The following is a 14381-nucleotide window of genomic DNA, read 5'->3' on the forward strand; positions in this document are numbered from 1 at the left end:
TAGAAGGACCTCGGGTTTCTGATTGACTGTGGAGGAGATTTGTTTCACCAGTGTGGATCATGCACCTCTGAATTGTTACCTGAAAGACAAATCAACTTCCTGGTTCTGTAGGCTATGGTGTTGTTAGATGTCTTTGTTACAGCAAGTTAGCTTTTATCCTAATACTTTCATTCGTTCAACCTAAATATCATAGGGTCCCTTTGGAAAATTCTCCTCTGGCCTTAAGGTCATTAGAAACATATATCCAAGCCTGAAAATACTGTAGAATGATGGCTCTATTTCTGCAGTTTTCTCAGTAAGGGGAAAAGAGTTGTTGACATGCATCATGACTCAGCAAAACTGCTTCAAAACATATTTTTTCCCCAAAGTTTACTCCTTGTGGCAACCATCTTCTCTCTGTGTGTTTTCGTTCTCTTGCTTTTATGCTAGCACCCCAAAGTACACACACACACACACACACACACACACACACACACACACACTGCCTCACATCTATTTGCTATCCTTCTAGAGCCTGCTGGTCCTTCTAGTCTGGTCTCTCTTGGCTTCCCCTATTTGTATCCCTTATCAGCCATCCAGGTCACAAAAACAAAACATCATCCTTAGCACCTGCCCTTATCATAAGGCAGGAAAATAAGTGAAAAAATAACTACATTAATGTTTTGTAGTCAGGAGAAAAACAAATAACTTAATACTTTTCCCTCTCTTACATAGGGAAACAAATTCTAATTAAGCATCTATTATGAACTCACAAGACAGGTGTAGAACCATCTGGAAGGAGTCTTGAAGAGCAGCCGATGGGGAAGATTAAAGGACAGAAAATTACTTGCCCCAAAATTATTAATGGAAGAACCAAGACTAGACCCTGGTTTCCTAATGACTCATGCTCAACTTCTAGCCCTATGCTATTTCCTGACCTTCCCCTATTTCCTGCTCTGAAACTCGCAGGGGAATGCATGAGGCCCCTCCACAGAATGTTTGGTGGAATCTTAGTACTCTAGACCCAGAAGGAAGGCAGGCAAGGCAGAGGGCTGGGGAAACTGAGTCAGTCACAAAGGCAGCCAGAGCAAAGGCTTCACACCTACCCTATGATCCAGCAATTTCACTCTTAGATATATACTTAAGAGAAATGAAAATATATGCCCATAAGACTTGTAAATGAATACTCACAGTAGCTTTATTCAGAATAGATAAAAACAAAAAGCAACGCAAATATCCAACATGAGAATTTATAAATAAATTATACTATAGTCATACAATGAAACACGATCCAGCAATAAAAAGGAATGAACTACTGATATATACAACAACATGGATAATCTTAAAAACACTGTATTGAGTAAAGAGGCAAGACATAAAAGAGTACATACTGTATGATTTCACTTTTATGAAATTCTGGAACAGCCAATTATAATATATAATGATAGAAATCACAGTAATGATTGCCTCTGGTGAAGAATGAGGAATGACTGCAAAGGGGCACAAGGGAACAATCTGGGGGTGACTGAAATTCTCTATATCTTGATTTGTGAGGGGCTTATACAGGCATATACATTTGCTAAAGCTCATTGAACAGTACATTGAAGATCTATGTATTTCACTATACGTAAATTATACATCAAACAAACACTCACCTAAAAATAGTATTGGAAGAAAAAAGACTATTAAAAGAAAATGAACACATTAAACTTGTAACTTTTGTTTCTTGCTATGTAAGAGAAGCATCTCTCCCCAGTCTCATTCTCTCCCCCTGCTCTCTTGTTCTCCAGTTTCTTCCTATCCTTGACCTTCATCTCCGTATCTCGATAACAATCTCAAAGCCTCTCCCCCTCCCCAACTTCAAAACCATCATGCAATTTTTTTGCCCATGCAAATGTCCAGCTTCAGTCCGGCTGACACAGCCTAAAGAGGCGTTATATGCTTTTCCAAATCAGGCTAAAGAATGAAGAGACAAGGAGCAGGGAGGTGATGAATGGCAAGTGCTTTTTTAAAAACATGAATCTTGTTTTCTTAAGACAAAAATTGACCGTCGTGGTATGACAGTTTACATGTTAAACAAACGTTTTCACAGAAACCTAACACAGCCTAAAACGATATTCTTATATGCAGGCTCTACAGGCAAGTCTAGATATGATATCAAGAACTGATGGATCTCATGACTCAAGACAGAGGGCATTTTGGGTATCACCTCAATTCTTAGGATTCTTTTAAAATATTTTTTGTTTTGCTTTGTGTGTTTTAACAGGAATTACTGGGCCCCAGCTATTGGAAGTTTAATTTCTCGCTGATACAAAGGTTTTTGAAAATCTGTACGTCGCTAATTTGATTCAGATGAAACTTGTTGCGCTTGTCAGTGATGAAACCTGCCACCAATGGCTTTCAGCAGTTTCAAAGCCTCAAAAACACAGAGTTCAAAGCTCAAAAAACAGAGGCTCCAAGAGTTCTCCATCCTAAGAGCATAGACCCTTGTCTTTCCCATCTCCTCTATCACCTTCTTCCCCTTCCCCAACACCTCAGCCTGTGGCTTGGATGGCAAAGCTGATATTTATAACTCCATAATTGGAAAATAAAGGGTTTTCTTTCTAATTTCAGGAATTAGCACCTCTAAGACTGAATGATCTGCCTGTGTATAGGCTCCAATAAAAGGTTTTCCCTCCTCAGTCAATTTTCATCTGCAAAATGGCAGCTTTGGTAACTTATGATCTGGCTTAGTTCTTCATGGGGAACAGCATTAAATTCAAGCAGAGAATACCTTGGCTTACAGGTTTCAGACATTCAGGTTTTTTTAATTAAAAAATAATTTTTGTGGGTACATAGTGGATGTATATATTTATGGGATACACAAGATACTGAGGTATGAACATGCTTAATAACAGCTTTTAAACATTCTCTTACAGTCCTTATTTATGGTACTAATGACATTTTTAATGTAAAATATTCTGGACATAGAAACAAATCATTGCTCTTTCCATTGTTTCACTATTTTCCCAATCTGGTCCCAAATGGTAATCAAAACGAGACTACTCATCTCCATTTCTCCCCACTCCATCTCTCCCTCCCCCAAAGCACACACCAGTAATAGCCAAAACTACATAATGCTACACTCTAAAACGCAGAGTTGACACTATTGGGAAGAAGGTTGAGCATTGTGGAGATGCTCTTTGAGGATCTACAATATCTTTTTGCTCTCTCACACATCCAATTCTGCAAGTTTTGTCCTTCATAGAAAGCCCTTTGCTTTTCTCAGCAAAGTGCGACAAAGATTGCCTTGAAACACTTATCCCGCCTCCCCTCCACTGGAACCATGTGCAAGCTACACAGCTTGGAACAATTTTGAAGCACTTGGGCTGCTGCAGGACACAGAGACTATACTGGCTCTTCAAAGGACATCTTCTCAAGCCACCTCTGTGATGTCAACACAAGTCTAACTCCTTCTCTCCCGACTTGAAACTCCCAGCCAGATGTGACAGGGGCTGGTGCTCAGGATAAGTAATTCTTGTCATAATTTTTTGTCATTGCCCTCCTGAAGTAGGAATGCCCACATCAGCCTTTCCTCATAGAAGGATATGACAACCTGTGGGCACTTGACATTGGCTTCCCTGACAGGGACCAGGTCAGCCTCATCAGAGTTTTCCCATTTCATCAGGAGCGTGAGCTCTCCACTAGAGTCTGTAGCTCCAATAATCTGCTCAACTCCAAAGCCCAACAAAGCCTCGTGGCTTTTCTGACTTTTCTTTCTTCTCTGGTTTGCCCTCCTCTCCCTTATATTCAGAATCAGAATAAGCTTTGCATTTGCCTTTTTCTGATCTATCTGTCTCACGTGCTATTTTCTGTGACTGTAGAAACTCAGCAATGAGGTCACACAATCCAGGTTCTCTTCTGGCTCCCACGAGTCATCCTCATCTAAAAAAACTCTTCCACTTTAGGAGGTGCTCCACTTTGCCCTTTACCAGTTGACAGTCGACAGTGTTCTCCACCACGTATTTTTCTTCCTCCTCTTCTAGCACCTCCTCTACTTCCTTCTTGTTTTGTTTTTTTTCCCCATAGTTTTTGACAGCTTTCTAGTGTAAAGGGTGACACTGCTCAGAGCAGCATTCAAGAGCCTGAGAGGAGCATGTCGTGTTGGACTCACTGGGGGAGTGGCACCCAGGAAGGCAGCAAGCAGGGTGGCAGCAGTGGAGCCCCTCACTGAAGCAGTATACCGAAGGCCCTGGCCAGCAGTCCTCCCCTCTGCTGAACCTGGAAGCTCTTTACCAATTCCTGGAGTGCAATCCCATTGGGGAACTCCAGGAGACAGTTTGGAACAAATTGTTCATTTTGCAACTTATTGGGTTATATATACATGAACTCCCATTCATCACTGGTTGAAGGCTGCTCATAGTAAATGTCAATTCTCCAGAACTTCTGGCCCACTGTGTACACAGGCAAGGTGAGCTCTGGTGCCCAGAGAAAGCCCTTTGGCAAAAAAAAAAAAAAAAAAAAAAAAAAAAAAAAAAAAAAAAAATGCAGAAATTGGCAACAGGGAGTCAGATAAACATGGACAGAAACAGTGAGGCCTAACCAATTAAGAGTGGGGCATTAACACTGTCAGCTACAAGACCTAACCACAAAGGATCATGTATTATTCTGATTGACTCTGGTTTCTTAATCAAGGCCCCCTGTACTGATTAGCTTTGTTGTGTAACCAACCACCCCAAACCACAGTGACTCAAATCAATAAATATTTTATTTAGCTCACAATTCTGTGAGTTGACCAGGTGATTTTAAAATCTGGGCTGACTCTGCTGATCTCTGCTCAGTTCTCTCACATGTCTATACTCAGCTGGTGCATCAGCTGGAAGCCAGATGATACAGGACAGCCTCACTCACATGTCTGGTGATTGGCAGGCTATTAGCTAGGGCACCTCAGTTCTCTTCCCTGTAGCCTCAATCTCCAGCAGGCTATCCTAGGCCTCAGGGTCCCAAGCACAGTGAGAGAGCAAACTCCAATATACAAGGGCTTTTCAAACCTCTACTTGTGTTCTCTTTTCAAGAGGTGAAGTCTTTCTCTTCCCCTTCAATCTGGGGTGGCCTTTTGATATGCTTTGGCCACTGGGATCACAACAAATACAATGTAGGCAGAGACTTGAAAAGTGTTTACATTTAAGGACTTAAACTCTTGTTCTTGGAACTCTAAGATGTTATGTGAACAAGCCTGGGCTAGCCTTCTGGAGAATAAGTAATATATGGCCCTGTTACGCCCATCACCCCAAGTGACAGCCAGCCAACCACTAGACATGTGACTGAGGTCATCTGGGATTTCACCAACTCACCAGCCAGGTTCAGACCCATGAGTGAGCCCAGCTGGGCCCAGGAGAATCATGAGTTAAATAAATGCTGGTTGTTTTAAGCCAATAAATGTTGAGGTGTTTGTTACATGGCAAAAACTAACTGATACATGGGATAAAATAGTGAAGTTATATTAGGTTACTGAGTAAAGCCTCACTGAAAAGAGAACATTTAAGCTGAGACTTTAAAAATGCCAGGGAGATGTTGATGCAAGAGGGGGTAGGGCATTCAAGGCATAGAGAACAGCAAGTGCAAAGGTCATGAGACAGGAAAGGGCTTGGTGTTTTGAGAGAATTGAGAGAAGATAAGAAGAAAGGTTTCTAGGACTGAGGACCAGAGAGAGGGAGAGAGAAAATTGAGGGGTGCATGGGAAATCTATTCATATGCTTATCAGGGGAATGGGGTCATGATAATATGTTCTTTTTTAGAGTCCTTCATTAATAGAGTCTTATTCAACAATACATTCTGAATACATCTGAAGCATTTTAATGATATGTTATTAATAGAGAAGATGCTAAGAGAAATTATTCACATTCTTTATCCAATCTTTTCATGCTCTTCATTCTCCCCTTTCTCTTCTCCCCAGACTCAGCTGCAGTAGGAGAAAGCTGGGGCAGAGGTAAATGTAACAATCCTTAAAATGAAGACAAAATAAAAACCCATAAACTAAAGAGTTCACAAAAGCAAGACTGGGGTGTGCATTGACCATTCAGCAAACTAGCCATTTTGCATACTGGATCCTGGAACATTGGCTTCAAGCTCTGCCCTCTCTGAGCCTTAATGTCCTCAGAAGACAGACTGGATGAAGCCTAAATCCATTCTAGCTCTGGTGAACAGAGGTTTTGTGGGAACCTCAAGTTTCATGGGTATAGTGGTGTGCGTGTGGTGGGGACAGGGGTGTGCATATGAGTAAACAAATTAATTAATCTCAGGTGCCTGAAAAGCATTAAAATAGAAAGAGAACAAGAGGACTTGAAGGTTGAGGATGGAGAGAAAAGGAGGAGAAAAGGAGACTTTTACTGGGTTTTCTTGAATTGAACTAGATTTTAGTTCAGCAGTGAGCTAGTCCTCTAATCTCAAAGTCTAATGCTTGGGCACAAATGTGTCATAACCAGAGGGTGAACATGGAAATGGAGCAGAGATGAGACCCTTCTTTCAACAATCAATTAAATTCACCAGGCAATCCCTGAATAAGCTTTGGTTAATTTTGTTTTCTTAAACGAAAGAAGAAAACTATACCATGTCTGGCGTGGAAGCAGACTTCCAGAAAAGACAGGGGCAATGTAGAAAGAAAATTGAAAAACGTATTTTGCCTGAGAATAAATGGTAACAAAAAATATGGCTTTTCAACTGGCTTAGTGTCATGGAGAAAGCACTGATCAGGACATCAGGGATCTAGGTTTGCTTCTACTATTAACTCACTTCGTAATAGGCAGAAAATCATGCCAACTTTCTTTCCTGCAGTTTCTTCTTATGAAGATATGACTGTGTCAGAGATAGAAAACATACTTATTATATATGCCACCACCATCCTTGTCCAGACCAGTGAGAGAGATCAATAATCACTCATAGCTATCTTTTCTGTTAACATCTAGACGTGTCCTCAGAATCTATCTCAACACAGTGCTTCCAGTAATCACTACCAAATTAATAGAGTTGGTCTCAAAATTAAACCTATCTACTCTTCAGGACTAGACCCTCAGTTCCCAGCCTATGGGCTGCAGACTGCCGAGAGGCAATGAGGTTACTGCAATATGTTTTTCAAGATATGCTTGCTAAGCCTTGTCTATAATATCAACAAAGTTCTATCTTATCTGTGTCCTCATTCCCAAAAGACGCTGGGAATATCTGGCCTAGGGGATTTTAAACTTCTCCTCTGCTCCAATATTTTCTACTCCTAGGCTAAATTTCCCTTTCTTCTACCCACTTGCCTTCTACCTCCTTCCTTCTACTCAAGATCTTCTAACACTAACGCAGATTGTTTGGTCAGAAAGGAATTTCCTCATCCTCTGTGGAAAGGGAAAGAACCAGGCAACATACGATATCAAATGAGTCACAGTAATCATCATTGCTCTGCCCTTGAGATGAGCTGTGACCAACTTGAGGGTCATCTGCCAAAACTGGCTCTGGGCATCACCCTCATATTTCAGGTAAGAATGCCAGGTTCTTTCTTCCCATGTCATTTATCAGACCTTCTTAAATATTTAATTTCATCTTAGCTTCAAGTTTTGTTTCTCCTTCAGAGTTTCAGGCAATCCAAGCTTAGTTTGCATCCTAAGACATAAGGAAGTAGGGAATGTGAGTACCATCACTTATTAATCAAATGGCCTTCAGTAGTTTTCTTTATCTTTTTGAGCTTCAGTTTCTTCATATGTAAAATGAAATAGTTGTAGTAATTAAATAAGATAATATATATAAATTGCCTAGTACAGAGCCTAACATATAGTAGATATTCAATAAATGATAACAATAATAATGAAAATAATCTATTGGGAACTTACTGTGATGTCACATACTCTGTTAAACAAGTTATAGACCACCTGTTTAATTAAACATATTTCCTCTTTTGATAGGTTGCAAAATGGCCACAATTCTTTGCAGCTTATATATCTCTACTCCTTGATTCTGGACAATAATGTGAGAGAAGCTACCTTGTGTGAGTTACAAGCTTAGGCCTCAACAGGCTTTGCAGACTTTTGCTCTTGCTCTTGGGAGTCTGCCTACCTGCCATATAAACAAGACTGGCCTAGCTTACTGGAGAGTGAGAGACAAATGGAATGAAGACATGCTTTTCCAGATAAGGCCATCCTAGATGAACCAGTCCCCAGCCAACATGGCAGCTGACCACATTTGCCATGAGTAAGCCTTGCTGAGATCAAGTGAGTCTGACTGGGATCAGCATAACTTCCTAGTTAATCCAAGCCCAAATTGCTGCCCCACAGAATTGTGAGCTACATAAAGGGCTGTTGTTCGAAACTACTAAGTTTTGTGATTGCTTGTAATGAAACAAAAAGTGATACATGTTTCTTCTTGAGCACACAACTAAACTACATGTCTCATATTCCCTTGCTTCTAGATTGGCCATGTGACTAGAAATGGCCACGTGTCACTTTCATGCCAAAGTGGTTTAGGAGCTGGTGTGCCTTCTCACTTTCTCTTCCTCTGTCTGTTGACTGAATGCAGAGGTTCTAGCTGAGGACTCTACAATATAGACAGAACCTGGGTCCCCGAATCACCATGTGGAGAGGAGTCACTCACCAGACCAGAATGTCCATTTGCACTTTATGTGATCTAGTAATAAACTTCAATTTTAGTAAGCCAAGAGGTTTGAGGATGTCTATGGTATGGTAGCTGACATTACCTTAACTAGCACACATGGATTACATAATCGAGTTATCTCCGTTTACTGATAAAGAAAGTGAAGAGAAATTAAGCTGGTAAGAGTTAGAATATAAACCCAGTCTGTGTGATTCATAGCAACTCCACATCCTGCCTTCTCAAGGTAATTGTTACAGCCATTATTATTAAAATTCCTTGAGGCTTTAATTTATTCGAGTGATGACTGATGATATGACAATGCAATCCCTTGTCATATCTTGCCTTTCCCTCATTCCTCAAACTCCAAAGACATTGAGGTTGGTGTGGAGGGAGGAATTCATATTGGAGTCTCTGTCTCTTCAAGGTACAGCTGCTCAGCCTGCTACAGTCAAAAAGAATGACCTGAAGACCTTGCACCTACAGAACTAACTAATGGGAGGGTTTTCTCCAGAGCTCTGGGTCCACCATACACTGTGATCACATGCATTTTAGTTTTCTCCTTTGGTTCCCATGCCTCTCACTTCATTTCCACTGTAGCCTCTCCCAGTATTAGAAGGATCAACGAGAAAGACATGTTTGCTTCCTGTGCTTTCATTCAACAGCACCTATGTGCCATGCACTATTCTGGACAGTGGGGCTACAATGATCAAAAGAGATAGGATCTCTGCCATCACTGAGATTATAATTGAGAAAAAAAGGAAAATGAGTAGATAGGACATTGATACAGGTTTGCCTCTACATAGATATAAATGAATATCCAGAACGGATGACTGATGGTGTATTTGGTGATTATTTTGCCAACATCTAGGACAGTGGTTGTTCACCTTAGTTTGTATGAGAATCATCCAGAGGCTTCTTAAAATATGCACTATGAGGCCTCATATCTCAGATTTTCTTTTTTTTTTTTTAAAGTCCCAGATTAATTTTATTTCACATTGATAGAAACCAATGAAAAACCATTTACATTTTCCCGTTGTTAAATAGCACAAACATTTCAACGGAATATTTCTTGGATAAATATATCTTGACTGATTTGTAGAACTGAAATAACAGTTTATGTTCTTCAAGGTAAGAAAAATGACATAGATAACTGATTGTTTAAAATTTTTAAAACTTCCAGACATAACATAATGGCTTCATTATTAACATCCTATATGTCCATTACTAATTTAATCCATTATCGATTAGCACCCATTTATAAAGATGCATTTCTTAATATGTTTTGGGTCAGCCTGGAATTACAGCAAGAAAAATTCACACCGTTCAGAAATATCAAACGAATACTTTTTTGCTACATATTAATCTGTATGGTAACTACCATTTTAATGTATAGGGGTTCTGGACTAAGCCCTTAATAATTACCCATAAGTTGGTTTTCAAATAATTTTTACCAGTAATCCTGGATTTTGACAATTTAAAATGATTGCTATTTATGTTTGCCATGAAAAACTAATACAAAAAATAATTTGACTAAAGTGGAAATTTCAAAAAAGTCCACTGGCAGATGAAAAAATAAAGAAAAATTACAAAGATTTCCCCTCATCTTCTACAGTAGTGGTTTCAAACATGTGTACAAAAGTAAACTCTATTGCTAATGGGGGAGATTGGAAATCTCTTAGGAAGTTAGTTTTTAAGGATCAGTCCTTAAAGATATTTCAGAACAATACTAGAATATGACTAATCATTCTTTCAGTTGTTTACAGAAAAATAAAACCCATAGAAATTATCTGTTTACCTGGGTTGAAGATCTAATAGCTAGGTGTAAATTTGGATAAGGTACAGTATTGAAATAAGTAGTACATGAAGTTTTTAAGGTTGGTTCCCCCTCTATAAAGCCAATAAATAGATTTTTAAATACCATATAACCTGTGCCCAGAATGTCAAATTATAGCATGTATTGACAGTAGCTTGTCTTGGCGAGGCAATACTTGTCCTGCCTATGAAGAATAATAAAGAAAAACAACATTTTTTTTTTCTTTGGGAGAGAAAAGAGTATTAGTAGAAATAATATCAGGGGAAAAAGTAAAAACCCGGTCCCAAAATAAAGGCCATTAATTTGGAAGAGAAACAATTTTTAACTCTTTCCTTGACCAATGAAGAGCATTATCTATTATTAGGGAATAATGTAATACCACCTCATTCCCCTTATTATGCATTACAATCTTACGTAATATATGGAACACATATATAAAAATACAGACATTGCATGGTGACCTAAGCCAATTTGGAATAGATCAATGGAACTTAAGTTCACAGCATGCATAAATTGTTTTTATATCTTAACTACTCACATTTCTACTGGAACAAATTTGTCATTAAGCCATACTGCTAATTTTCAAATGATGGAAATACAAAATCTGGTGGCACGGATCGTCATTATTTTGCTGAATTACATTTGAGAAAAAAGGAAGCTACTGGCTTCATCGTATTTTATATAGTGATTCTGGATCTTCTTATAAGAATACATGTATGAACTTAAAAGATAATTTTCTCATGAGGAGAACATTAATTTGGGATCTGTGGCCATTGGGCATATATTTGCAAAAACATTTTAACACTGCCCAAAACATTAGAAATTGGAAGACTGGTCCATGGGAAAGGTTTTAATACTCCTACTACCAATGATGCTGGTGTACTTCTACACAAGGACTCTTAGTGGATGTCAATCAATTTGGAGGTAGAGTTTTCAGGAATTGCTTGACCATCCATCATTTCCTGTTGACCGAACTGTGCAATCATACTTCATAGGTTTTTAAAGGTCACATTGGCCTTGGATTCACAATGTTTGTTTTTTAGTTTTCAACCGTAAGAGAAGCAAACAATCAGGGAACTAAAGGGTCACAATCCCGTGGCAACTGGAATAGAAATATCTCTTTATAGCACCAGCCGACAAGGACCCTGTTGGAAAGGAAGCCCGAAGTGGAAGCCAGCACTGAGTGCAGTGACATCCTGCTAGTTTTCTTGCTGTGTGGTAGGGAAGTATTAATAAAGATAAAGCTCTTCTGAGAAAACTCCCAAAATAATTCTGATTAGGAAGGAATGCTTTCTTCACTTCTTGATCATCAAGCTTTTATATTTTCTTGCTGCCTGTTTAATCCAAGATTCATCCTCCTGTGAATCTGGTGAAAGCTCAATAATATCAAACCATGAAGGCATAATAGCCATGTTCATATTTAATGTAACAGGCCTAACAGGCGCATGCGGGCAGATATATTTGATATGTGAACTTCTGATACCTGCAAAGGCTTCTGCCCATCCGTGCCCAGTATCTCCCAATCCATGCAGGAAAATCACCACAGTGATGGCCTTCCAGGCGGCGGGCATGATGGCGGGGAGCGGGGTTGACATGTTATTGCCACACATACACCGGCTCAGCTCACAGCGCAAGCGGAAGGAAGAGCGGGCGCCCGGCCGCAGCCCAAGGGCGTGCGAGCGGCGAGTCCCGACCGGCCCCACCAGACGCCTCATCTCAGATTTTCACCTGGAAGATCAAGAGTAAGAGTCCAGGAATCTGCATTTTTAACCAACTCACTGGGAGATTCTAATGCAGAAGATCCTTTGAGAAACTCTAGCCTGTGCTAAGGTGCAGCATTTCCACAGAACTTTGCAGATGTGGTACCAGAACTCAGGGGCAGATCTAGGCCAGGCCTCTTCAGCCAAAGGCTGGGGCACTGAGCAGTAACATGATAGTGCACAGAACTGCTAGCAAACAGAATGCCCAGAACAGAGAACAAAGAATCCAATGAAATCCATTGAGTCTGCATGAAAAGGTGGAGGGAAAGGGTAACTGTCATCATTGAAGTGACAAATAATGTGCTGAATGTAACTACTTTGCTTGAATTAAGGTAGCAAAATGTTTTCAGGAAAACAGATTTTGGGGACACACTAAAATAGCATAACAGACTGAAACACGTTACAAGAAACTCAATTTTTTTTCTTACCTTGAATAAAATATTCATTGAAAAGAAGAATTCATACCCAAAACAAGCAGTCCTAAATTGTTTCAAAAAGAACTACCAGTTACAGCTGTGTCCCTGGCCAAAGCCCAGTTTGGGGAGCAGATCGCTGTCTTTTAATAAGAGATTTAGTCCCTAAGGACAGAACAAGGACAAGTGGTTAGAAATTACCGGGAGGCAGAGTTCAGCTTGCTGTGAGGAAGAACTTTCAAATAATGTAAAAATGTAACAGGTTTTCTTTGAGGTGGCAAACTGTTACTTGAAGAATTTAAGCCAAGCCTAGATGCACTTGTATGTATTTATCAAGCTTTCTTTGTATCTAGTGATGAAAAAAGAACACAAGTTTAAGACCACCCTTGGCCTCAGTGAACTCATATTCTAGTGGGGGAGATGGACAAGTAAACCCACAATTATAATATAGCACAATGAGACCATGACTATAGTATATCTGGCTACTGCAAGAGTCCAAGAGCGGAGGTTCTGGCTCAAGTGAAAAGGTCAGAGAAGGTTTCCTAGTAGAATTGACATAAGATCAGAATGCTAAGCCACTCAGAAGAAGGAATGAGGTTTTGGGCAGATGCAACTGCACGTGTGAGGGTCTGGAGGCATGAAACGGCATTGTGGAGGAGGAGAAAAGGTGAGAAATTCAGTGGGATATAGGAGGAAGGAGGCAGGACTAAACGCTAGAGAGCCAGGCATGGATCAGATCATGAGGAACTTCTTGAACTAAAGTGAAGGGTTTTAGTTTCATCTACAAAAAATGGTGAGATGCCATTGAAAACTGACCTCAATGATTTCTGAAGCCCCTTTCTATCAAAAATTCTTTGAGCCTAGTAAACTGTTTGCTTCTTCCAAGATTATGCTCTAAATTGGTAATATGTATATAAAATCAATGCAATTTTAGAAAGTGGTTGAATAAATAAATGGGGCATTTACATGAGGGAGTACTATGCAAATGTTAAAAAAAAAAAAAGAATAAGAAAGCTGATGAGTGAGTTCCAAGACATAATGGTGAGTGAAACAAAAAACATGGGAAAGTACAAAAGAGTAGTCACAATCAAGCATTTGTAGGGTCTTGGTATGTAAATGAGATGCTATTATAAATCAGTAGAGAAAGAACACACTTATTAATAAATAGTATTGAAGGAAGTGGGGGATAAGGGGTTATTGTTTAATGGTTACAGAGTTTCTGTTTGGGATTATGGAAAAGTCTTAGAAACAGATAGTGGTGATAGTTGCACAACATTGTGAATGTACTTAATGCCACTGAATTGTGTACTTAAAAATAGCTGGGACAGTAAATGTTGTGTTATACCTATTTACCACAATAAGCATTTTTTTTAATCTTAAAAATACTTGAAGAACAAAGGGCAAAAAAAGATGAAATAATTGAAAAAAGACATGAACAGACAACTCACAAAGAAGTTCTAAAAATGGCCCTTAAACATATGAAAAATGTTCAAACTCACATAATTATAGAAATACAACATAAAGCAACACTGAGATGGCCATTTCCTACCTGTCAGATTGGTAAACTTTAAAAGTGTAAGAACAAACTGTGTTGGCAAGGCTGTGGGCAACAGGCACTCTCATATTTTACTGGTGGGCATGCAGATTCGTACAATCCTTCTGAAGGGACATTTAACAACATGTACAGAATTGCATATGCAAGTTACTTTTTGATACAGCAATATTTCTTCTGATGTATGTTTGTCAAAACAAAAATACATATGCAACAAGGTTATTTATTGTGGCATCATTTGTAATCATAGAATATTG

At 39.4% G+C, this 14381-nt stretch overlaps 1 pseudogene; it reads right to left on the minus strand.

Moving 5' to 3' along the window:
• Window positions 1-3499: 3499 nt before the first annotated feature.
• LOC108543999 (chromobox protein homolog 1 pseudogene) lies at window positions 3500-12114 on the minus strand (annotated as a pseudogene).
• Window positions 12115-14381: the final 2267 nt, after the last annotated feature.

Source organism: Rhinopithecus bieti, unplaced genomic scaffold (assembly GCF_001698545.2).
Source record: "Rhinopithecus bieti isolate Rb0 unplaced genomic scaffold, ASM169854v2 scaffold_25806, whole genome shotgun sequence".
In the NCBI taxonomy this organism is placed as follows: domain Eukaryota; kingdom Metazoa; phylum Chordata; class Mammalia; order Primates; family Cercopithecidae; genus Rhinopithecus; species Rhinopithecus bieti.